The sequence below is a fragment of the Pseudopipra pipra genome, chromosome 16, assembly GCF_036250125.1.
Source record: "Pseudopipra pipra isolate bDixPip1 chromosome 16, bDixPip1.hap1, whole genome shotgun sequence".
NCBI classification, from domain to species: Eukaryota; Metazoa; Chordata; class Aves; order Passeriformes; family Pipridae; genus Pseudopipra; species Pseudopipra pipra.
The window spans coordinates 16553441-16579558 of NC_087564.1; the positions used below are offsets into that span (position 1 = coordinate 16553441).

General features: G+C 51.4%; 1 long non-coding RNA gene across 1 annotated transcript; it reads right to left on the reverse strand.

The window, feature by feature from the left end:
• Positions 1-11410: 11410 nt before the first annotated feature.
• LOC135423366 (uncharacterized) lies at positions 11411-25912 on the reverse strand. The gene is made up of 4 exons (XR_010434782.1): positions 22934-25912; positions 22015-22157; positions 20946-21152; positions 11411-12929 (listed from the first exon to the last, which is right to left on the reverse strand). It is a non-coding gene; the product is annotated as an uncharacterized LOC135423366 (long non-coding RNA).
• Between the last annotated feature and the right edge of the window lie 206 nt (positions 25913-26118).

Below are 26118 nucleotides of genomic sequence, written 5' to 3' on the forward strand. Positions count from 1 at the left end.
TGATCCTGGCTCTGCCTCTCCTGAGCAGAGCAGCTCACACACTAGCATCCCACTGCTGTGCACCTCGGAGCAACCCACAAGCAGCAGGCCAAGGGACACAGACCTGCAGCACCCTCGGGCCCACCAACGCTGGGACTCCCTGGGGGAAGGACAGAGGGGACACGTTTGGGTTCAGACGTGGCTGAGCTGGTATGAGGGGTGTGCCGGGGACACCACGGGCAGAGCCAGAGGCAGGGAGGGCACTGGCAGAGGTGAAGCCACGGGCTGGTGTTCCTGGATGCTGCGGGGCAGCCCCACGACCCACTGGACACGGGAAGCACGGCAGGGCCGGAGGTTCGAGACAAGAGGAGCTCCCTCATTTAGGCATCTGCAGTGATGACTTATTAAAAATTTAAAATACAAATTACAACATTTACTGGGGAAGAATCACTTTCCTACCAATTAGAGTTAATAGGGTAAAATTAATGTACCAATTAATATGGCTGCTTTTAAACTCGGTCTAATATGTTAAATACTGTTCCTATCTCTGTAAATGCAGCAAAATAAAGTGATGATCAGGATAGGAGCTAATAAAGTTTTGCTTCTCTGTATTTAAACTATTTGGCATCACTGACTTAAGGCACAGGAAAAAGGAGATTATTTAACATTTTAAGGTTTGTAAGACCCATAAATCATTTCATACATGCCATATTTGTTGAAAAGGATAGAATACATTCAATTTTACAGTATATTAAACTTCATCTAATTTGAACGTAAGAACAGACCAGCAAAATAAATGACCAATTTCTGAAGCAGAAATTACCATTTGGCTGCTGCCATTATGAAGCTGCTGGTATTTTATCATGTTCTTAACATAATATTGCTTGTCTATTGATGCATAGTTATAGTGCTAGCCCAAATTGGAAGGCGGTGAAAGAGGACAGTGCAGAGTTTTTTTTAATAGGCATCATTTGTCAGATGTTATTTCAGAGGTCTTTGCACTGATGATAATATGCAGATTAAAGCAGAAGTAAATAGGGAAAAAAAAGAGAGAGAGAGAGAGAGAGGGAGAGAAAGAGGAAGGCAGAAAGGGAATGAGAATTTCAGCCCATTCTGGCTGCAGCAGGTGGACCAGCCCCGGTGAGGCCAGATAACAGTAATTAATCTGAGTTGAAGAGTTTTTTCTGAAACCCCACAATACTTGACAAAAGGAGGTTTCCTTCCTTGCATCCCAATGCTGCAGGGGCTGCAGGGACAGAAGGAGCACTGAGTCCCAAGGCAGGACCAGGGACAGAGTTCCCCCTACCCGGCATCGTCCCCCTCCTCTCTCCCCTTGCACCAGACACCTGAGCACAAATAAAAATTATGTTTAGTTTGCAAAATAGGAGGAAGGTATCTCCATCCTCTAGAGTTCATTGTTCTGCTAGAGTTGGTATTATAGTGGCAATATATTACAGAGAAGAAAAATCAGCTGGCTGCTGCCTCCAGCATGACAATGGAAACTGCAAACACGTTGAAGCTGCAGCTGCCTGGAGAGGACCTGCCAGGGCTCTGCAGGCAGCTGGGGCACCAGGAAGGGTGCTCATGGTGAAGGAGTCCCACGTGCACAGCGTCCCACAGGGCACAGCATACCATGGGACAAAGGGACAACTCCAGTGCAGCAGGGACAACCACACTCCAAGACAGGGCCGGCAGTCAGGACCCAGCACCCTTAGTCCCTCCTGCTGCTCCTCAGCCACCTCAAACTCTTTAGGCAGCAGATGCTCTGCCAGGGCAGGGCATCATCCCAGGGCAGGGCAGGACATCATCCCAGGGCAGGGCATGACCCCCAGGATAGGGCACTTCCCAGAGCAAGGCACTCCACTGGCAATGGGATCAGAAGCACCACTGACCCCAGCACCTGCTCCAGTGCTGCCCATGGGCACAGCTGCAGAGCTGAAACATCCTCCTACCAGATCCACCCAAACAGAAATGCCAAGATGGTTCATTTGTATTAAGGGCAATCATCCTGTCCCCTAACCCCCCCACTCCCTTGGTGAAGGGCTTTTGCTTCCTGCAGGCTGCCAGGAGAGAGGGCACAGTGTGGGGGCAGCAGGGGCACTGTGGGCAGCAGCACAGACCAGTGCTCCCCACTGGCACCTAATGAGAACCCCCCAAGCCTGGGTCTGCTTAAACCAAATGAATTGCTCAGACATTAGAGCTGGAATTGGGTTCCGTGCCTGCAAATCTGCACAGGGATATACTGTGCTTTAACACAGATTTCAATTACTTCCCAACCTTCAGCGTGATGATGCGACATTATGTTCCACTGTCAGGGTTTGCCAGCATGCTCCCACTTTTATTTCTCCTGTTAAATATAGTCTTTGCTGCGCTTCATTGATCTCTGAGCATATTCTGCTGTTTACAACTTTGATAATCTTTGTGTAATCTTCAGGGGTAATTGAATTCCGACAAACATAGCTGAATTTTAAGCACCACACAGATTTCAGTACACTGAAGAGCCATGATATGAAAGTCAAACCTGGAGACAGGGAGCAGCGCTTGCTCTTGGCTTCTGTCCTGAACATCAGGAGTTGAATCAGGCCCAGAGCCCAGGGACATTGAGAGCAAGTTAGAAGACATGGCTGGGGTGGGACCAGATCTATCCCAGAGCTTAATCGCAAGTAGCAAATACCATGTCATTTAATGATTTTTTTAATATACGTCCCCAAAACTCTTCTGCACTTGCACAAAGTCCCAGGGAATCCCACTGGGTCTCACTCTGCTAGGATGGGATACAGTCAGCAGCTACCAATCTTCACTAAATACCTCAGGAATTGCCCTCGTACAGATAAATTATTGGTTTTATGGGCATATTTTGTGAATTAGACAAGGGGGAAAACATTGCAGTTGGATTTTGATGTAGAAGTTTTTTGCAGAGCCCATGGGGCACATGCATAGCGCTTCCATAATCATTATTGTTATTTATTATTTGCCAGCACCAGGAACGTGCCCAGGCCAGCGCAGTCCAGGTGAAATGTAGCTGCTGGGGCAGCACCACACTCCCAGAGCCCACAGACCCCAGGCACCCCCCCCAGCCTTCCCCTCTCCAGGACATCAGTTCCATGTCCCCTGCCAAAGCAGCACCCGTCCCTCCTCTCTCTCCGCTGACCCCCAGCACTGCAGTCAGGCACAGCCTCCCTTTTCGTGGCTGGAAAAACAGATGTCTTGCTTAAGGACATCAGATTTTTGATGCATTTCCTACAAACTTTAATTTCCCAAACCATCCTCGCTCAGGATGCAGGGGGACTGCTCAAGCACACTATAAATTAGTATGCCAGCAGAGCTGCTCCTGGAAGGGGGATAAGCTCAGCCAGACAAGAAGGAGCCTCCAGAAATCTCAGTGCTGGAAGGGAAAACTCGCTGCTCTCCCGCTGTTTGTGCTGGAGCTCTGTGTCTTCGGTTTATTGCAGCAGCAGCACACAACAGCCTCGGCACATCAAAGATTTTCTGCCAAAGGGTCTGAGCTGCACGGAGGGTCCCCATGCAATCGAAAGAAAAGGAATTAAAGGGTTGTCTGGCCTGAGAAAAGGGATATTGAATCTAATCCGAGCTGGTGTAATTTGGAAATCCAACTGCAGTTGTCCATCAGCAAAGGCAGCCACTGGCAAGGGAGGCTGTGGAAGACCAGAGTCCCCAGAATCAGGGCAGTGAGGGCTTAGTCCCACAGGACCACCAGGAGTCCCTGGGAGCCCCAGGATGGTGCAAAGCTTCTGTGCCCTGTCACAAGCCACAACCTTTTCCAGGAGTTTTTACACAGCCAAGGGACCCATGTGCAGGACACGTTGCTGTGAGTCAGAAAGGAGAAGCAGAAGGGAAGAGGCTTCAGCATGAGCCCTCCCCACCTTTGCTGTCTGCCCCAGCAGATGTAGGGAGGGAAATGCCAGCTTCTCTCACAGTCAACCCAGCTCATCCTGTATGGAACTGACACCCCATCCCCCATAGAAGAGCACGGCTTCTCCTATACCTCCTGCTTTGGAGGTTTTCCAGGAGAGACCAGACACCAATTACAATTGATTTAGCAGTTTCTGCAAGGATTTAACTTGGGCTCAGATACCTCCTCATAGTTCATTTGACATGGGTCATTGCACCAATATTTTACCTAAAGCAAGACAGAGTTTTTTAAGGTCCTGGATGGACCCAGTGACCCAACTGAGGTCCGAGTCCTCTGTCATATGACCCTCAGCTAAAGGCTCCTGCAAACTGCTTCCCACCCCATTTTCCTCACAGGCAGGAGCCTCGAAGGGCTTGTCAGGATTTCAGATGCCAGACATCCTTTACTTTACACCCAGGGTCTGGCAGTAAGGAAGTAGCCCAAGCCTGATTTCAAAGTCCAGTGAAGAGCTGCTCCCTGAGCTGGGGTGCTGGTCATGAGGCTCCTCGCTCAGGACAGTGTCAGCTCAGCTGCCCACCATCGACTGCCCACCAGTGTGCAGGGAGTCACAAGGTGGGGGTGAGTGGTAAGGAGACGTGAAGGTTCATCAGGGCTACAGGACATTCCCTGTCCTCAACCCTGCAGCTGGCCCCTGGAACCTCCATGGGTGAAGGAAAGAGGGCAGAGAAACAGAGAGATGGATTCGGGCTCGATTGTATCTCCTGCAGGACGGGGGGACCCTGATGGAGCCCCAGGGCTGGCCTTGCCCTGGTGGAGATGTGGGGAGCAGGCTGCAGATGACACCTCCCTGCAGCATAGTGCTGAGCATCCCCCAGCTGGAGAGCTGGAGCAGCGCTGCTCACAGCCATTGGCTCCCCACATGGGCTGTATTTCCTGAATTAAAGAGCAGAATTATAATGAGACTTGACGTTACATTCCATAAATAGTCAAGCTAATCAGTGACCAAACCTGTAATTGATTCTTTTGCTGGTTCAATACTTAATACTACATGTTAAGCAATAGGATTTTACAATTTGCTATCACTTCACTTACAGAGAATTAAGCAATAAAAATCCATTCTGAGCACAAGCAGCAGGAAGGGAGCGACAGCTGCTAATACGTGAACAAGCCAATAAAGTGGCTCAACACTTGCATTGATATCTTGTTTTTCAAACTATCTACCCGTGTTTGATAGGGAATCCTGGTTAACATATGCAAGAGCAGTGTGAAACCCCATGGGAGGTAACGCCAAGGCAGGGAATGCCATGGACAAGGTGCAGGTGGCAGCGGATCACTGGCAGTTCCAGGGGGCTGGAGAGCCTGCAGAGCAGGTCACACAGAGGGGACCTCCCAGCCACAGGGCACTCAGGGGGCTCAGCCCAGCAGAGGAGCCCGCCCCACTGAGACACAACTATGCCCCAGGTGCAGGTGTGTTGGATCAGAGGGAGCCACCAGCTCCCTGCACTGGGAGCAGAGCTCCTGTCAGCCACAGGTCCTGGCCACTCTGCACAGGAGGAGGCACCAGAGGGGACAGCATGGTTGAAAAATGCTGCTTTTTAGAAAAGGTTGTTTGTTTTCAAATTTCCTGCACTATTTGCTTGATTTTATTCAAGGCAAAATTCAGACTGAGGAAACGGCTCCCACAGCCATTTCCACAGACAGGTACCAGAACTCAGCTTCAAACCATCGTGTTTTAAAATGCTCAGTCACCCACATTCCTCTTTGTCCACTTTGCCCACTTTTCCTCCTTGGGGCTCTTCTTGTGTTTCAGCACAAGTCAAGTCCTTTTCTGGGAGCTGCATGTGCTTCTGCTGAGTATTTAACCTGCAGCAGCAACAGCAGAGCCAGCAGTAGCAGATCTCACATATCCCCACTAAGGCAACACTGTCATATCCTGACCTTCAGCAAAAAACCCCACCTTTCTTGCCATGACTTGCTGAGCTCAGTGGTGTGGGGGGCATAGGGGGTGCAGCACACTCCCCAACTCCTATTACCTTTGCCAGTGCCTCGGCCAGGTCCTGTGCAGTGTGGAGGGAGAGGTGCTCTGGAAACACAATTATCATTGCAAGGGGTAGGGCTATGCTCTGGGTCTCTGAGGGGGTCTAGTTTCCTGATGTGATGATTCAGGGAATCTGCAGAGGCACATTTTATGAATTCCACTGAAGCTGGGGAACTGCTGCATTAGGCAAACACCTCAATGATTGTCAAGTCAGCCCCGTGCTGTCAGAGCTGCTCTACATTGCCCAGACCAGAGACAGCATATGCTCATCACCAGCCTGCACATCCTCTGCAGCTTCCAGCACTAGCCCTGCACATCTCCCCCAGAGCCCACAGGAGCACATCCTGTGGGCCCAGAGCCCTTTTCCTGGGATCTCTTCCAGGGCACCTGTCAAACACGTAGGGAGATGCTGCAAAGGAACCTCCTGAGCTGAAGTGAGCACCCAATGCCCAGCTGCTGCCTGGCCACCAGCCCCTGACTGCACAAGCCAAGCCAGCACAAGCACCACACAGCTGCTCTTCAGGGAAGCAAGAGCCAAGCCAGCAGAGTCAGATTAGGACCAAATCTGCCCCAGACATGCCTCACAGCCCTGCAGAATCTCCCCCCAGCATACCTGAGCCAGGCACACCATGCTGTATAGTTGAAATGCTGAAACGTGGCAAGGAAACAGATCTACTGCCCCAGAAAAAAGCTTTTGAATTAAAACTTTCAATAATAGCAAATCTCAGTTTTAATAGTGCAGATTGACACTGCCAAGAGACATGGCAAACAAAATCAAATTTCAGTGGGCTGGAGGAGAACATAGGAAAGTCAAACCCCATCATGAGGCACAGTGCTGAGCTGGGGGACCTATGGCTGCAGGGAGCCCCGAGGTGGGTGAGCAGGTACAGGGTGATGGCACAATGGAGTCCCAGGGAGCCACTGTCACCGCTGTCAGACTGCAGGCAGCACTGCTGGGTACTGGAATTATATCTTCAAAATATACCTGGCTAAAGAATTCACGTCTGACAGCTTCAAGTTTTAGACAATTTGTACAGCACTAGAATGTGTCTGAACACTTGTCACTGCAGATTCCTACAGGGAGCTGTGGCCACACACCGGGCATGCCCTGCATCTGTTACAGGTGCATCCATCACCTCCTGCAGGCACCACATGGAAATCACTGAGTACCCAAGCAATGTGCTGCTGCCACCTCTGCAGTGAGGACACCTGGTCCCAGCACCCCATGCACATTCCTGCACCTCCACGGCCCCACTCCAGCTGTGCTCCACTGCTCACAAGGCAGGAAAACCACAACTTTGGTTGCAAGGCTTCTGCTGTCTCCTGGGGAAGCAGAAGAAGCAACTGGGAATGCAGATGACTGTGCAAACAGGAGGAAGGCAATAGCTGTCTGTGCAGAGCCAGGAGATCTCAACAGCACACAAAATCATGATCTCAGGTCCATTCTGGTGGACACTTGGGGACTTGGTGCTGCTTCAGGTCCATCCTTTTCTGCCCAGGCTGCGAGCAAGAGCAGAACCCCCAGGTGCTGGTATCAGGAGAGGAAGGCACCCCACATCAGCCAGCCAGGACCTGGAGAGCTGCAAGCCCCCCAGGCATTTCTCCAGATAGGAGGACCTGGAGCAGCAGCAGGTCTAGCCTCACTATTACCAAAGCTCAGGACATACACCTGGTGTTTGGGGCTGAGCCTATGCCCAAATGCATTCTGCATCCTTCTGTCATTTCCTCTACAACACTCAACACCTCATCACCATGTGTCTGCTGCAGCCCAGAGCCTTCAACCATGGAATTATATGGTCTACCTTGACCAAAAGCTGAACACCTGCAAGGATCCAAACACATTTTCATTTGCCCACCTTATTCTGGAGGATTTAGGAGATATTCATCTCAAAACTAACAAAAATCCTTAAGTGGGTGTGCTGCAGAGCAGGAGGCATAGAGGGGGCACAGTCCTGTGCAGGTACCAGGCTCAGGAGGGCTGGCACAAAGCTCCCAGGGCACCTTTGGCTGGGCAGCAAACTGCATCTCACTGTTTTGCTCACTGGCTGTCAGTAAATTGACAGCCCTTCACTGCCTGGGGGAGAGAAGAGAGCCCAGACAGACCCCCCACCCGAATACCCCACCCAGGCATTGAAAGCAATGCCCTGGCCCCCCAGGGAGGGGACAAGTCCCTCACTTTTCCCACCACTCTAAGGTTTCTCCAGCAATTGAGAGGCATCTGATCTTTCAGGAGCCTGATAGAGAGAGAATGCTGGTGTCATTACCAAGTTAATTAGAAAAACTCAAATGGAGCTTTAAACATTTTTATAATACATTTGGGTCTTTTTGGCAGGATTATTGCAATCTTTTGGGTTTCTATTTCCCATTAAAGCACTCTCAGTAGTGCACATATAAAAGCCATATGATCTTGGCTCCTTGCTGATTTTTTTCCTTTTTATTTTTCCTTTTTTTTGGGTAAGATTTATTAAATATTGTAATCAGTTAAATTTTGGCAGCTTAAACATTTTCTTTAATAGCCTTGTTAAATGTGGATTAGATTTAAAATCCCTGCGTCTGAACTCTGGAGCAGCAGTATTTATATGCAACGCTAAAAAAATTAAAAGCTTTACAAAGTGGTAATTACTCCTCTGCTGCAGGAGGAGAGAGACTGACTTTCTAAGTTATTTTTAGGCAAGTTTTCCAGCCTCACCCTTCCCAAACAATAATATACAAGCATAATTTATTCCTCCTGAAGGACCACCCCCCCAGGTGTGGCACACCTGACCTGCAGAGCCCACTCCACCAGCTTTGGCTTTGTGACACCAGGAGCAGCCAGTGGCCCCTGCAGGACGCTGCTCCCTCTGAGGCCCCCCACACCCTCCCTGGTGAGCAGGTCCCCAGCACTACCAGCCAGAAGCAGGAGCAGCCCAGCAACAGGTGGACAGGGGATGCTTCCCTTACAGCCCCCAGGGGCTCCCACCAGATGCAATGGGTGCAGCTGCAGCCCCTGGCTGGGGCAGCCCCTGCTCCTCAATCACCCCGTCAATGACACTTCTATGACTTTTGCCCTGTCTAAGTGATGCATGTCCTGACCATCATCACAACTCCATGCCACGCTTGCAGGGAGCACAGAGACCTGGTTTTATGTTAACTGAAGCCCAGGAAAACTTTCAGGTGCCATTAAGAACAGCTAAAGCAGAGGGGACATTCCTTGTTCCTGTTTTCCCTTCCTTTCCTCACCACAGCAGCTCTGTATTGTGCCCAGGCTGGGACAGACCTGGTGTGTGGGAGCCTGCAGGGGCTCCCAGGGGCAACAGACTGGTTGTGGCAGAGGCAGCACCCACGTCTCTGGGAAGGGCAGGGAAGGTAAGCAGTGATCCACAAAACATGCCGATGACACCAGTTTAGGTGAACACAAGCAGAGCAGAACTTCAGGACGTGCCATGGGGCACCAGTCACTGAACAGGGCACACCTGGGCACTACAAATGCAAACTCACAAAGAGAGGAGGGCGGCTGGACTCACCACCTCTCACACCCCTGGGAAGGTTTGGAAAAGCTGGCCTGACTCCTGAGGGTGGGTTTTTTCAAGGCAGCATGTCCTGCTGGGATAGGAGCAGGGCAGGGCAGGGTGAGACCCATGCACAGGACTGCAAGGTGCATCTCAGCAGCTGTGCCCGAGTCAGCAAAGCCTTTCTGTGAGAAGGCAGGATTGCCAAATGCCCCTCTGGATGGAATGGAAGGCAGCTGGAGGGTCCCAAGAGATCCCTGAGGGTGCCCAGAGGAAAGTTGCCGAGCTTGTAGGCAGCACCCTGAACTCTAGGAAAGTAAAACCCTCCCCTGGGAGGGAGGGAGGGTTCGAGGGCTCCCTGAGCAGTGCTGAACCACAGAGCTTCCCTTCACCTGCACAGCAGTGCGAGAGCACGGAGGAATCCTCCCCCACAGCCCTGCCTGGGCAGCTCCAAAACTCCTCAACACCTGCGGTTGGAAGGATGAGCTTTGCTGAATATTTCTGAGGAACAGAAGGCACCTTTGGGAGCATTACCTGTGTTTTAATGAAGCTTTTTGCCATTGAATGTAAGTCAATTTTCTTGGAGTGATTACCCTATCTCTGGAGGGTATTGTAGGAAGAGATGAGAACCAGAGAGGGCCAAGAATAATATCAAGCACTGTAACAATTCTCAATAAGGAGAGACAGAAAAACAAGGTAGAAACAGAATGAATAAATAATGGTGTAGAAGAGACAGTCTGGGAGCTCCTCTTATCCCACTCTCATAACAAGAGGCAATATGATATTGAATTAAAAGGTGGAATAAAAGGGAAACACCTTACTCATGTGAGCTGTAATGAGTGTGTGGGGCCCTGCACAAGCCCAGGTGCTCCCCGGGGAGCGGGTTCTTGGCTCTGCCTCACAAGCACAATACCTTCAGCCCTAGATGCAGAGAAAGAGCTTGGGATCCACATGTGGCTTTGGTCCAGGTGGCAAACGGGATCCCTCCTGCAAGAGGCATCTCCCTGAGCTGGGGAAAATTTCGGAGTCAGGGTTTTTAGGCTGAGGTCCCTGCAGCTGGATGCAGGAAGGATGCTCTGCCAATGCCCTTACATACCGATGCTGCACTCCCACTCTGGGGTGCTGTTTTCTATCCTCTGGACCTGCAGGTGGTCCTGCAGGGACTATCACAAAGCCACAGGTGAAACATGGGAGCAAACAGAAGTAGGAAGTGCTAATGCAGGAAGAGGCCATGAGCAGACTGTTCCTGCCTCAGCCAGACCTCTGAAGCTGGCTCCCGGGGAAAGGACTTCAGGGAACAGAAATTCTCCTTAGTTCTGCACCAGAGAATGAAGACTATCTCCTTTTAAAATTCATAAACCAACCCAGACTGTAAGTTACAAACTAAGGAGCTCCTATTTACATATATCACTGCAACAGCCACAGTGCTCGTAATGAATTATTTAGCATGATGCTCTCTCACACCAGCCCTGCTCACTCCATGGCCTCCTCTCAATTAGGCCTTTATGGCAGAGGGGTCAGTAATAACAGGTCACTTAACTGTAAATAAAAGTGACACTGGGAGATATGCCTGAGTATTTATTTGTACTGCTGTAATACTGTAAAAATGTGTTTAAGAAGATCAGCTCCTCACATGTTTACTTGTCATGCAAAAAATGTGTTTAGCCAAACGCGCATTACACACACGTTACCCCCAGCAGATGTGGTGTCTCAGCGTGTGGGGGTGCTGAGCCCGCTGCCAGCTGCCCTCAGCTGTGGGCACTGCTGTGCCCCCTGCCCACTGCCTTGCTGGTGGCGAGGCAGAAGCTGTGGTGGTTCGAATGGTGCTGGGGAACCTCAGGGAGGTGCTCGCCCTGCCCAGCGTGAGGGGACGGCTCCCATGACATCGTATCCGGGCTCAGGACAGTGCAGTCCCAGCAAGCACCCAGGACAGGAGCCAGGCAGGCCTGGGAGAGCCACCAGGAGAAGTTCCTCAAATTAAATGTTTTGTGGCAAAGAAGCAAATTTGCTGACACTGAACCTTCTCAAGCCTGAGTTTGGCATTGTCAATTTATTCGGCTTTTCAAAAGGACAGTGCTTTAAGCAGAAGTTTTGGTGGTTTTCCACCTGACACCTTTAATGTTCTTAAAAAGTAAAAATTCAGTAAGGACATTAAGTTCTTCATTTTGGACCAATTAAGAACTTCCACACACAGAAAAGCTGTCCTTTGTTCTGTGTTTTATGGAGCTCTCTGCTTTGTAGAAGTTTTTGAAAAGTCATTTAATGTCAAACCAATGTTTCTGGGTTTTTTGAGCCTCAAGCAAACAGAAAAACCACCTTTTTGCTCCACTCTGGGCAGCTCTCTGTCAGCTGGCAGCTCCTCCCCTCTCTGCCTGGCAGCCTCCATCCATCCCGTCTTTCAGTCTCCACTGGCACGACTGCACCACGGCTCCCTCCTGCTGGCCAGCAGAGGACATGGCCCCGGGGAACGGCGGGGACCCTGTGGCCTTCAGTCGGGCAGGGATCCCACCGACCTTGGTCTGCAAAAATCCACAAATTCATTTTCCATGAGTGGGACCAATGGGCATCAAAAATCAAACTGCTGCCTAAAGGAGCTACTTGTCAGCAGACGATGTCCCTGGTACTGTCCTCAGTGCAAGGGGATGGAGAGGAGTATGGGAGAAGGGTCCCTGATGCCCAGCACACCCCTGTACAGATGTAACCCTGGTCCCTTGTCCCCAGAGGATGTGACCAGCCCAACCTCGCTTTTCTCTGTGCCTTTGCAAAAGGCTCTGAATCCCAAATCCCACGGAGAACAACAGCAGTATCTCCCTCCAGAATGCCAGTGGGTGCCCAGGCCCCAGAGCCAGGGATGACTGCTGCATCCCCCCTGACTCGGTGGGACAGGGCAGTGGAGCTGGGGGCTGCTCTGCCACTGCAGGACAGGCCTGGGTCCCACACAGCCAGCAGCAGCCCCTTCCCAGGGCTCAGTGCAGCTTTTCCCAGGAACTGTTATTAGCCTAGTATGGGAGGTGATAATAACAAGCCATTAATGGGAATCTGTTTGAGTGCCACTGTGTGGCAAGATCGTAAATTAATGGTCGTTTCATTTATTGTCATTTTGTCCATAACAAGATGCTGATTTTCCCCTTGGGATAATGAAATTGATCTGTAAGAACCATAAATTGTCCCGGTGGTGTGGCTGGAGCCAGGTGCTGGATTAACAGGCTCATGGCAGAGATGTAAAAGCCCATGAATCGCGTGGTGGGGGGAGAGGATGGCTGCACCGGGGGGGCCCACACTGACATTGCACTGGCTCCTGTGTTGGAGCACTCCACAGGCTGACAGTGAGGTATCTCATGAATCACACCAGGAAGATCCAACTATCCCTGACTGGCTTGCATTTTCTGCTCATGGAAAATTGTTTTTTAAAGACAAACCAAAACGACCCAAGACACTCTCTGACCTTCACCCCTTCAGAGGTGTCCCAGACAGATGCTGCCCAGCCTGCCTGTGCACCAGCAGCTCAGGGTCAGCCAGGAAGAGGATTGATGGCTTCTGCTGCCTTCACCTGGAGCATAAAACAAAAACACATTGGAAATTTATAGCATCTATTGAGCTGAAAGGCTTGGTTTGCTTCATGTTCCCTGATGTTCCCAGGACTCCCAGCCAAGCACCTTTACGCAGTGAACAAGTCTGGCTTCACAGCAATGACCACCTGGAAATGAAAATTAAGTGAAAGTTTCTCATAATTAAGTCTTTAAATGGAACAAGGAGTTAGAGCTCTTAGGGTGATGACCACCCTCCCCATCCCACTGCAGAGGCACCAGCCAGAGCTGCAGAGACACGTACCCCACTCCACGTCTGTCCTGCAAGGAGCTGGCTGTGGTGGCAGCAAGGAGGCTGCTGGCAGTCACTGACCTGACCAGTCACTGTCCTGGTCACACCAGTGGGACACCCCTTGTCTCACCCCTCAAGTGCTTTAAATGCCTGCTTGGTGCCTGATGGAGCCCTCACTACTTCCCCCTTTCCTCATCTCGCTTTCACAAAATGAGAAAACCTTGTCTGGCTCAGGGCAGTATGTGGCACCAGGGCTGGCTGCAGAGGGGTCCTGTGGCAGAGGAAGACACTGGGGAAGAGACCCCCTGGGACCCCCTGCTGCCCCCAAGAGCCCTCTCCAAACTGGCACCTTCTGAGGCAGGGTGTTGAGAAGGCCTTACAGATTTCTGTTTTTTTTCCTTGCATAATTCAGCAGAGATATAATTTTGAATAATGCTATTTTTCTCACTCAGATATGAGAAATATTAACTGGCCAAACTTTGCTGTGGCTGTCACCATCCTTTTAGCAGTGTGATTGCCAGCAGGGATTTATCGTCCTCTCTGCACCTGGGTTATTTGAGTTTTGCTTTGCTGCAGGGCCAGGGCAACAATAAATTTCCTTCTCCTCTGGAACATGCTCTAACCTCTCATTTTCTAATAAAGTGTTAAACCTTGGAGCAGCCCACACTGGCTCCGGTGCTGGAGAGGAGTTCCAGCTGAGGTGACGAGCTGCCTGCTGCAGGCTGGAGGGTACCCTTAGGGGCCAGGAATCTCTTCCCATGGTGGCTCTCATGAATTCTGGCTTTCTTTTCCAAGAGAGCCCCCTCCCCAGGCAGAGGCCTTCAAGGCTGATCCCTAGCAGCCCCACAACCAGCAGAGAGGAGAGCCTGAAGGCATTCAGGGAGGAGGTGCAGGAGAAGCCCCCAGATCCACTCAGTAAGGCCTGACCAGGACAGTGACAAAAGGGAGCAGCTTGGAGGGATTCCCCACCCCACAGTCAATGTGCCCCCAGTGCAGCCTCCTGCCCACTCCAGCCCACGCTGGAGCAGCACACGGCAGAACTGACCCTGACTGGTGGTGGAGGGACAGTGAGAGCCACCAGTAGAACTGAGCCCATCCCCAGCATGGGGTTTGGGCTGCTAAAAAGGGTCCCAACCGGCAGCCTGCCACCCCCCATCATCCCAGCCCTTCCTGCTCCTGTAGGGCTTCAGTAGAGGTTGACAGAGCAGGAGGATGATGGGTGAGTGGGTGGGTGGTGATCTGGTGCTGGTCCCATTACAGAACTGTCGGCACCTGCAGCACCGGGCTTCACCAGCCCGGCTGGTTGGTGAGTTACAGCAAGAGGCCGTGTTGTGGTGATAAGGTTTTTTTCAATATATTCTGTTTGCATTGGCATTGGTTTCACTCTTTCTCAACTGACTGATAAAGCCCTAGACAGGGGATTAGTCCTCTTGGAAGCTAAAGAAAGAGGTAATTTGAGTTGTTTATAGCCTGCAGGGGTAGAATCAAAATGTACAATACTGAGAGAGTCAAACTTTTACAGCGTATGGCAGAGCCATAACTCAGAGCAAGTATCACACATTACAGTCCTGTGAAATGCATTTCTGTGACAAAAGGCTGGAAAGGCAGAAAGAATGAGAGGAATTAATCTGTTCTTGGGACAAATATTGTAATGAAGACAAGAAATGCCAAGAAAATTAACCCCTGCCTGGTTCAGCGTTGGCATCAAAGCATTTAACCCAGAAGTCTTAACTCTGCACTTTGGGCAGCATCAGAAACAGCCCTTGCCCTAATGATTCTGCAGCACAGGCACAGGGGAGCCCCAGTCTGACCTTGGCTTTTCTGTGCTAAAAGAGTAGCAGCTTTCCCTCAACTGGGTTTTGCTGGATTTTCATAGCTATTAAATCTAATTGCTGAGATAGAGTTATAAAATTATAATTTTAACCATGCAATTTAGATGGAGTAACTGGTCGCCTATTTCTGTGATTATCCCTGATTATTAAATGAACAGCTGCCTCCAAATATGTTTGCAACAAACTAATTTAATGAGTGCATGTGCCTGAATATTCATAGCCCTGATTCACGGCACAGACTTTTTCACTGTGGCTTTAAAAGTTAATTTATCCCGGCAATTTAAATAAATTCACTTCCATCAGCCTTGATTCAAGTTCCACACTTTAACACTGAGTTTGGCAGCAAGGAAGGTGTACCAGCATCTCCTCGGCAGCCACTCGCATAGAGCACTGTCAGAGCACAGACACCGGCACAAGTGTCAATCCCAGGCTTCTCCCATGCCTTATTTGTGGGTTTGACAACCCTCCTCTGTGCAGCACTAACACAGTGTGACACTCCACAGTCTGTTTGTTTTAGCTTTTCTGCTAAACTTTGCTACCACACCAAGCAGTGTGGAAAATAATCTGCCTCCCCCAAGCACTGAAATATGGGTATGGCTGGCCAGCGGACAGCCAGCCAGTGGTTCTCCTGGCTGCCAGGCTGGTGTCGGCAGAGGAATGTCTCCTGACAGCCCGGCAGTCATCCTGGCATCAGGAATTTCATTTTCATCCTTACAAAGGAGGTGTCTTGTGTTGCCACCAGCCAACAGGTGGCAGAGGGCTGAGGGGCAGAGGGGCCAGGAGCATCCCAGGCGGCAGTGCTGGTGTTCCCAGCCCGCAGTGTGCCAAGGGCAGCCATGGAGCAGCCACAGTGGCGAAATACCACCACACCCAGGGGTCAGGAGAAGGCAGTGGGACAGTCAAGTGCCCTTTGCTTGGCATCTGGCCACTCCAGCCATCACTTGTGGACCCAGACAGGTGCAGACAGCACAGACCGGGGCAGAGCTGTGCCAGGGTCTGGCTCCACATGGGATAAATGCTGCTGTCCCCAGCCTGGCCTACAAGAACACAACTTGGACTTAAATCTCTGTGCACCCTCCAGAGCAAGCCGCACTACTACAGACTACTGCAGCATTTTAATAATAGTCACAGCACAATACAGACTGCTTAAAAACCCAAAAGTACTGCCCTGTAACATGAGCGAGTGCCCAAGAACAGCTATTTCACCTGATGCTGCTCCCACCATGAAGCTCCAGAGTTCCCCCTGGGGTCTCCCAACCACGGCAGCAGTGTGCAGCCTCTGGACCCTGACAGAAACCTCCTGCACTTGGGAATGTGCTAGGATTTACATACTTACTGGAGAGAAACAGCAGCTGCTCAGAGGGCAGGCTCAGCTCCCAGAAGCATTTCCAAGATGCCTATTAGGCAAATGCTGGCAGGCCATGCCCAGGTTCTCCAGGCAATCCATCCATCCTGCCCCTGTAGAATATCGGCAGCCACTCCACTGGAACAGGCAGGCACCAGCCTGGAACGCCAAGCCTAGTTGGGCCAGTGACTTGTGCAACCTCTGAGTGCAACAGCTTCCTCACATCCCCATAGACATGTCCCTTGGCAAGCAATCACCATTAAAAAAACAGTCTTTTAAAAGCTTTTATTAAAAATCCAAGAAAAAAAGAAAGAAAAATCTGTTAAAGCATTTGAAATGTAAAGCAAGGCTTTCATTTCAACAGCTTCCCTGCTGCCTTTTGTCTCTTCCTGTACAGAGGTTTCACAAAAAATCCACAGTTTGACAGACGTTCAGATGATATTAAAGAAGGCAACATCTGATTGTGGGGGAAAAGAAACAGTTCAGCTGAGCTGGGCCGGAGCTGTTGGACTGTGACCAGCTGCTCTGCAGAACCAAACGCCAATGGAAAGGAAGGCTCAGAGGGGCTTGGCAGCCCCTGCTAGAGAGAGGAGCCCATCCCACACTCACAGCTTTCCCAGCTCCCCAAGCCCAGCATATCCTTCCAGGGGACATCCCTCCATCAGTGTGTCCTGGGCCCCCAAGTGTGGTGGGTCTGGGTCTGGCTGGGGGTGTCCCCCATCTCTGCAGTTCTCATGGCTGAACAGCACCATCTCCCCAGTTTTTCTGAGGGAGCCTGTCCCCACGCTGGGTGCTGAGACTGCATCACCTGAGAGGCCATTTGCCATGGGTGGGCACAGGGCACCTGCTCCAAGAAATTTCCCCATCACTGGCCTCTGCTTGTCCTGGGCATCACCTAAGGAAATTTCCAAGGATTCACATGAAAACTCATCCCAGTGTAACTAGTCCCTTTGGAAGAAACCAGAGGTTCTCCTCAGCCCCTGCACGGCTTCTCTCAGCCCTGTGTCCCTGCTCTGTGGGATTGTTCCTGTGGGCAAAGCAGGAGTGGGCCCTTTCCTGGGACCAGGGGCTCTGGGTCCCTGCCCTGGGAGCAGGGCTCAGCAGGGATGCCACTCTCTTGGCACTTGGGAGGCAGGAACAGGCACCAAGGAACACTTCTGCTGTTCTAACAAGGAGCGATAGATTAAAAAGCTAGTTAAAAATTCATCCAGGAGAGGCAGAGTTTCCCAAGCATATCAGAGTTAATATTTATAAAGGGGATTGTTGCTCAGGCTCAATTATCCTAAAAGCTTGGTACAATTGATGCATTGGAGAAACCACGAACACAGGCATGTCAAGGGAAAACCATTCCCTGTGACTGCTAACAAAATGCAATCAGATCTGCAGCATGTGGAGCCAATTGATTTTCAACAAGTCATACAATGTAAACAAATGATTGATTCTCAGCGCTTTCATTTCTGAGCAAGCAGCCAGACACCTCTCCAGCTCCCGGTGCAGGTGAGGCTGGAGGGAAACACGGCTGCAGCGGGGCGGCCGCAGCCCTTTCATCAGCCAGCCAACAGCAGGAGCTTTGATTTTTGTTCCCTCAGTCCCTTAAGCAGCCACTAAATAATGAACAGTTCCTCATGTAAGCAGCCCCCGATCATGTGAAATCCTTCTGCTGCCAGTGGTCATGTCAGACCACTTTCTGCCTTCACTGGGAGTAGGGAGTTTCCTATTTCTTTTGCATTTTGCCTCCTCTGATGTTTCCAGCATTGCTCTGATTTACTCGAGACAGATGAGACAGGAATATCTCCGAGAGCTTTATCACTGCTTTCTCAGTGGCTGCAGCAGCGGCAGCGCGCTGGTGTGTGTCTGCGCCGGCCGTTCGGCGGCTGCTGAAATCGCTCCCCGCTCCCTGTGAAACCAATAAGCCGATACCACTGCACCGGCGGCTGCCGGACCGTGCCCCTGGGTATGTCAAATTAAACCAGCGCCGGCAGCCTGGCCGTAACAGCACCTGTCCCTGGGCGGGGGTGGGCACCCGGGAGCTGGGGCTGCAGCTGTCAGTGCAGCATCCATCCCCACCAGTGGAGCCGCAGGGCACCGGGGTGACGACCACTGGCACATCTCCCTTTCCCCTCATCAGCGCCCCTGCTCACGCCCTCCCGCTGTTGCGGCGCCGCGGAGGCAGCGGTGCGGGGCAGTGCGTGCTCCCGCAATGCCCTGAGCCTCGCTGGGTGCTGTCGGGATTACCAGTGAGGAGACGAGTCGCGTTTCCATGAACTGTGATAATCATTGCAGCAATAGCTTTAAAACTGCGTTTCCAGAGCTCCACCACCCGCCTGTTTCCGCCCCGTGCGCAGCGATGAGCTGTCGGACACTTATGCAGCACAAGGTCCTGAGGGTCCCCGGGCAGGGGGAACCACTGCCCCATGTCCCAGAGCCCCAGGGGACAAGGACCTGGATTTCTGTTCTCCCAAAGCTGCCAACCACCTTATGCCAGCAGTGAAAGCTGCCCTGGGGGCGGTGGGTCCCCGGGCAGCCCCGTCCGGGCGTGCAGGACGGGGTCAGCACGGGGCCGCCTCCTCGGATGTCCGGCGTGGGCTGCAGCTGCCCTCTGGCTACGGAACCGAGTCCTTCCCAAGAACAGCCTGCTCCTTCCAGAGCCCCCGGCGTTAGGCATTCACTGATCCCCCGCTGGGGGTTCCCGGAGGCGCCAGAGGCTCGGGGCTCCCCGGTGCCCGCCCGGCGGTCTGTGTGGTGGGACAGGCGCTGTGCCGAGGGTTGGTGGTGCCTGCGGTTTGCCGGGGGCTGCCAGGCACAGTGCCCGCTCCCTGCGCCAGGGCTTGGCACCATTCCCCGCAAGTGGGCACAAATTCTTCCTAAAACACAGAGGAGGCTTGCATGGGCGCTGAGAGATTCCTGCACAGAGGCCACCAGGGCCAGGAGTGTTTATCTTTAAAATTAAAATGGTCTTTTTAAAGCAGATTAAAACTCATTGTGAAAGTAACCATGAACATCTGTGATCTCCCCACAAAGGCCTTCCTGGCTCTTTTAGAATTTGCCCTGTTCTCATTATAGTATCAGCATAATTCTGCCTCTTTATTTAAAGCCTGCAAGATATTTATATTTCAAATAATTTTTACAGAGTTCAAATGTGCATCACAAGCTGTTTTTTCTACTTATGTATTAATTGTATGTGTGTGCCCAGTGCTAAGCCCGATTGCCATGTAATTTGTACGACGTAATTAACCATGTAGAAACCATATTACATTGTGTTTGGAAGAGTTACATCCAGTTAATCGAATTGACTAATAACATGTTTTCATTTAGTAGCACGTACTGTATTTCCAGTGATTGAATTAACGTCATGTTAACGGCTGCTTTTTGCAACAACATTTGGCATAAATGGCATTAAAAATTGATGTTCGTACAAATGTATTTTGAATACAGCTCAGCATGTGGCCTGGGAAAACACTCCTGTTGTTTATTAAATCAGCTCCGCTTGTGAGTGTGCTCCGAGGCACAGCACTGTTGCCCTGCCCATGTGCTGGGACCCCTGGGACCACTGTCCCCCTGTCCTGCTCTGGATCTGAGCCGCCCCAACTGTGGTACAGACTCCTCTCGCTCCCTTGGGTGGCAGTGCCTGGAGTTAGAGTTGGGCTTGTGGGACACATTTTAGAAAGGATCTCTGTTCATCAGGCTGTGATGGGAAAGCTCTGGGCATCTGCTGGTAGAGGCAGATGAAGAGGCAGCACCAGCTATGCCCCTTGGAGAGCCCCCCCCCCCCCCCCACTGTGCCTGGCCAGCCTGCTGGCCTCTCCCACAAAAGCCACGAAGATAGGATGGACAAATGCTCTGCAGTCACCTTCTTCCTTCCTGTCCATGTTTGCAGATTGTCCCCAGGGAGGCTGATCAATGTGCCTGTAGCCAGGAGGCTCCTGCTTGCTTTGACCCGCAGTGGGAAACAACCGGTGTTGCCTAAAATCTTAAGGTATCACCAGAACTGCAGTGCCTGGGCCCCTCTCCACAGCTCTCCCTCTCTGGAGGAGCCAGGAGAATAGGCAAGGCCCATGGAGCACAGCCAGGCTGGTGGTGTCCAAGTCTGCAGCCACAAGCACAATGAAGGAGCCTGAGCCTGTTTCTCCTTGAGGGATTAAAAATACTGATTTTTTTATTCTATACCCAGCAGCGCATCCTGTTTCTGCTGGGAGGGAGGGGTTTGGTTTAAGATACTTGTGAAAGCAAAGGAAAGAAAGGACAGGAAAATTGTTGGTTTTGGTGGCACCTGTCTGGGAGCCAGGAAAGCAGAAAAATAAGGCACAGATACATTTGTGCTGATGGCAGCCTGATGTCTTGTCTCCTCATACACATTTTCCATGCTGTTGCAAAAACGCTTTCTCCTCACCTATGTAAGCACCACTCCTGCAAAAGACACTATGAGAGGTCTGTGAGCCAGGGGTGCTTCACAGCTCTGCAGGAGAGAAAGTTTCCCTTCCTCAGTTTGCCATTTTCTTTGCAAGTTATACAGGCTCCATTCTCCATCTCTCATACAGTCACTGCTGATTAGTTGCACAGGTGAACACACCTGTGCCCAGCCTGCACCATGGAGAGGGACACGCCGGAGCTCCGTTCCTGCTGCTGACGTGGCCAGCTGTAACCCCATGGCATCCACAGTCTGTGTGGGAGCAGCAAGGAGCTGCTGCAATCACTTGTGCCCTCCAGCACTGCCCATCTGCATGTGCCACCCCCGGCATGGTCTGTGCACAGTGAGGGAAGGAGCGTCCTGCAGATCCTGTTGGAATGGGACACGTGCTGAGGCAGGCAAGCTGAGCTGGACAGCACAGTGCAGCAGGGAACAGCCTTTGCCTTAGTGTGTGAGGCAGGCGTGGGCTGACCCCACCAGCTAGGAATGCTGCTCCCAGGAGCCCTCAGCACACGGCAACCCGAGCTGATCCCTGCGGGTTTCAAAGACAAATCACGGACTCAAGCTCCACCAGAGAATCAGCACAAAGAGAACTGACAGCCCCGACTCATGGGACTGTACCTCGTTGGTCCCCAGTGCGTCATTGCATCCCACCTGAGACATCGGTGAAACAAAAGCGCACCTGGAAAGAAGCTTAAATCACAGAACCACAGAGCAATTAAGTCATGTTCATACAGAGCTATTAGTGCTGATTCTCACACTCTTTACATAGGAGCAGCACATAATAATAATTTCCAATTAAATTATGTTTCTCCAAGGTGCATTAACAACTTCTATCCGTCCGATTAACTGGACCCATCTCTGCTGCATGGAGCAGTTACACCAATCCAGAGGGAAAGCAGACAGTTAACAACACCCCCTGCTGTGGTGCTAATGCAGGAATACTGCTGTAAGACCCATGGGCACACTCACTGCAAACTGTCCACCCAAACACAGCTCCTGGCTCTCTGCCCCATGCTGTCCAACGCTCTGCTCACTCCTGTGGTGTGGCACAGGAATACGCCAGTGCCTGGGCTCCATTCTGGCACTCAGCTCTCGCTGCTGTCTTCTCCCAGGACACGGTGCCCAGCCGTTCTGCCAAAGGCAGCTTTGGTGAGGAAATTGCAGAGGGCCTTATTTGTGCAGGAAGAGCTGACCTGCTGCCATGACCCAGGGATGAGGGTTTATTTACTTGAGCGGGATGAATAATTCCATGCAAATTCTTTGGGCACTCAATTCTTCAGACTCCTCTTGGTGAGAAAGGAAGGGAGATTTCTCCTATGAAGGAGAGAGAGCATCTGTGCAGGAGGGCAGCAGCAGAGGGCCAGCACATATCTGAAATACAGTGAATGGGACACCCAGATGTGTGCATGGTGACTCGAGTGTGTCTGCAGAGAGTGCACAGACATGGGAGCAGCTGCGCCTGAGATGGAGCCTGAAGGCACCTTCCTACCAAACAGGTAAGCAGAGATCTTAAAAAACAGTTGCCTTCTGACCCTGGAGCTTTGTAAATCAGGTCAGTACAGCTCCATGAGCCCTGCCACTTCCTCATGATTGCAGTTCCTCTGTGGGAGTGACCACCTCGACACCTCTTGGGGATTGAAGTAAATTCCCCTGTGGCGGGAGGCAGTGCAAATACGGGAACAGGCAGGTGCACCCAGAGCAATTGCCTACACCCACGTGGACACCAGGCAGCTGCATTAGGGAACAGTGAGACTGGGTGGGCATCAGAACATCATCAGGGTCCCTAAACCAGCAACACATTGAAATGAGCAGGGATAGGACAGAGACAACCCATATGGGAGAGGGAGAGGTCTTTTCCAGGAGGCCTGACAGGCCTCTGACCTGCGCTGGAGGGGAGGTGCTGGGATGGCAGAGGCACATGTGTGTGTGTGCACCCATATGCCCGTGCCCATGCTGCAGGGAGGGGAGCGTTCTCACTCATTCTGTCCACAGGCACAGCTGACATACGCTCAGGAGCACACAGTTATCAAAATGTTATAAATTGCTGCCTTTTAAATAGTGTGGTAATTTGCTAGTCCATTACAGGAGGAGCTGTAGTATACAAGGAGCACGCTATGAAAAATTAAGCCTTCTGCGTCACTGCTGACCTCTGCAGCTGAGGTGCTCTCAGAACTGCTCCATTATGTCAGCCTGCCCTGAGCAATTAGCCACCCCTCAGCGCTCATCTGCGTGTCACTGTGTCTCCGAGGACAACACTCGCCTGGCAGTTCCTTTCCCGGAATCATTCACTGTGGAGGTTCCACTCATGACTCCATCAGCCCAATGGTCACCAGGAGATGGCCCCAGCAGGGGACCCCAGCGGCTCTGCAGCCACCCCTCCTGCTGTAATCAGTGCACTTGTGTAGCCATCACTGTGAGCTGTGACACCTAATTTTAAAGCAGCAGTTTCACTCTTTGAATTCCTCAGGCTTGGAAACAATCCGTTCTTGTGAGAAGCAGTGTTTTCAGTGGAAGGGCTGCTGCCCAGCATGGTCCATGAAGAAGGCAGCCTGCTCCACCATGGCAGCACTGATGCTTCCCAGCAGGATGTGTTCCTCTGGAGCAGAGATAGCCATGCTCCCCCCTCCAGGTTCTTGCTGACAAATGCACAAGTCTCGTCTTCTCATGGCAGTCCTCAGCCCTGTCCCAGTCTCATTACCTCCAAGTTTCAAAAAATCCTACTTTTCCAGTGTTGAAGCAAACTACAGTTTTTCTACATAGTATATAGCTTTTACTCAAGGAAAACATAGTCTATGATACAGATCATCTTTAGTCTCTTAAAAGATTCTTGGAATTCCTGCAGGTCTTGAACACAGGGATATAAATCTTCCCTTTGTTGCCCACTAACAGAGGTACACATCAGAGATCCCATTTCCAAGGTCTAAACTCCCTAAGAGGGAGCTTCCTAAGGCCAGGAAAGAAGCATGGAGCCTTTGCAGTGCCACCTCCAGCATCACACAAGAGTGCTGGAGCCAGCGGATGGGGATGAGCCACAATGGAGCCAGCTCAGGGTCTGGGACCTCTGGAAATGACCCTTGGCAGAGCACGCAGCATCCTGTGGATGGTCACAGCCTTGGGATTGAACAGAAGCCCCTGACTGCACCAGTCTGAACAGACAGCAATGGGAAAAGGCAAACCAACCCCTCCTGTCTCCCAGAACAGCCTGTCACCTCCTCTGTGCAACTACTCCTGGGCCCCTCTTTGGAGACTGTTTGTATCCCGCCTGGCCCCCCTGGGCCCAAGGGCCAGGGAGCAGCCCCTGCCCACAAACCACCTGCATGGTCCCAGCCAGTCCTGGCACACCTCAGAGCCCACCTGGTTTGTTCCAGCACATTCCATTCCCAAGCCTTCGGCCAGGAATCTCCCATCCTTGAGGCTTCACATTAAGGTGTGCACCAGCCCAGGACTGCACTGCAGTCAGGGAGGGCAGAACCCCTGGACATTCAGCTCACACTAGGAGAATTATGTTCATTACACCAGTTTTGTGCAGGGCAAAGGGATATTTCTCCTAAACCATGTTTAATTTCTGCACATAAATCCCTCCAAACTGAACTTCCCATTTATTTTATGTGCTTAGATATTTCCTCATGAGTTGCAGGTGAAATCCACATCCTGGCACACACATAAAAGCAAATGCAGAAGGAACGCATCCTGGCAATATATGCATCAACCCTGGAGATATATATTTTCTTGCTGGGGAGGAAACACACAAACACCAGCTATTATTTTCTCTCAAAATATACATGTTTCAGGACAAAAATAAACATGTGAACACAGGATGTGTTACTTGCAGGCTTTCTGCCCAGAGCCAAGGTGACAACCAGCAGTTCAGAGGAAACTTGCACACAAGTTACGCTCAGCCTGCTCATTAAAAACACATCAGGGAACCTCCAGCACCCTGGGAATCCCCGCAGCACTCTCTGATCCTATCACACACACAAAACGCACAGGCTGCTGCCGTTCTGCTCTAGGAAAACCCGGCAAAACAGGGAATGCAGGAAGGGGCGGCAGCAATGCAGGGTCAGGGGCTGGCACGGCCTGGCAGGGACCCCACAGCTCCCCACCCACTGCACCCAGTGCACACCCACTCTCCTCCAAGGGATGAGCCAATGCTTCCACCATGGGTGGTTGTCCTGGTCCCTGTCAGTGTGGGACAGCCGGGAGCTGGGGCAGGACCTCGCCAGTTTGCATCCTCCACATCACATTCCTCACAGGAACACCGTCAGGGAGCTTTGTGGGATCGTGAATATGAATTGCTTTGACCTCACTTAGTCTGATATGGTGGAGTATTAAATCTCTATTTTTCAAGCATTAAGCCTGCGTAATAGAAGGATGCTGCGAGCAATTTGCAGTAAGATGAAGGGATATTACTGTCCTGGGAGACAGACAATCCAACCACATCCACAAATTGATAACAGAGATAGTGGCTTAGGTTCATGCTAGCTATTAATTAAGGCCATGTTTTATGTGGAAGACAATACCAGCTTACACAGGCAGGTACTTGCTGGCCTCCCCTCCCCTGCAGTGAGTAGCACTCCCAGAGCTGGAGCGCAGCCAGGTGAGTTCGTACCTTGCTGAACTACAGTTCACACACTTACATTTGAATCTCTGACAGGCAAAATTAATTTCTCAAGCCTTTAGCACTGCAGCTTCAAAGTGGCTGTTCTGGCTGAGGAGCTGCTAGGAGCTGTGCCACCAGGATCAGCGGGCGAGCCCTCCTTCCAGGGACAGTCAAAGGCTTGGCCAGCACAAAGCACCACCATGCTGACAGCTCTCACATCTCTGGCTGCTAATGAGCACTAACCATGTCCTGAGCTCTTCCTCTGCCCTCAGAACTCACTGCCTCGTTAGCTGGCTGATCCTCAGCTCTCAGCAAAGAAATCCAACATCAGGTTTCAGTCTTTCTTGCCTTTCCTTCTCTCATCTTGGCTGTGGCAGCATCCCACCCAGCTGAAGGATGTTATCCTTCTCCCACTCACTGCCCCCAGCAGGCTCCTTGCATTTCCCAGCCCCTGCGGCGGGACTCTCTCAGCATCTCACATCCACTGATTGACTTGGTTGATTTTACACAGACACTAATTTTGTCCTAATTACCAACAGAATATTACCCTTTTACAATCTTTTGCTCCTCACCCTAAAATTCAGCAGCAAGCCTGCAACATACCCTGACAGCTGCCCCCCATGCCAGCACAAAAGACCCACCACTGCTGTTTCAGGAAAACCCCTCCGCAGCCCCAGCCAGGTTTCCCATGCAGGGACAGTCGCCCTCAGGAACCACAGCCACCTGTGGCGC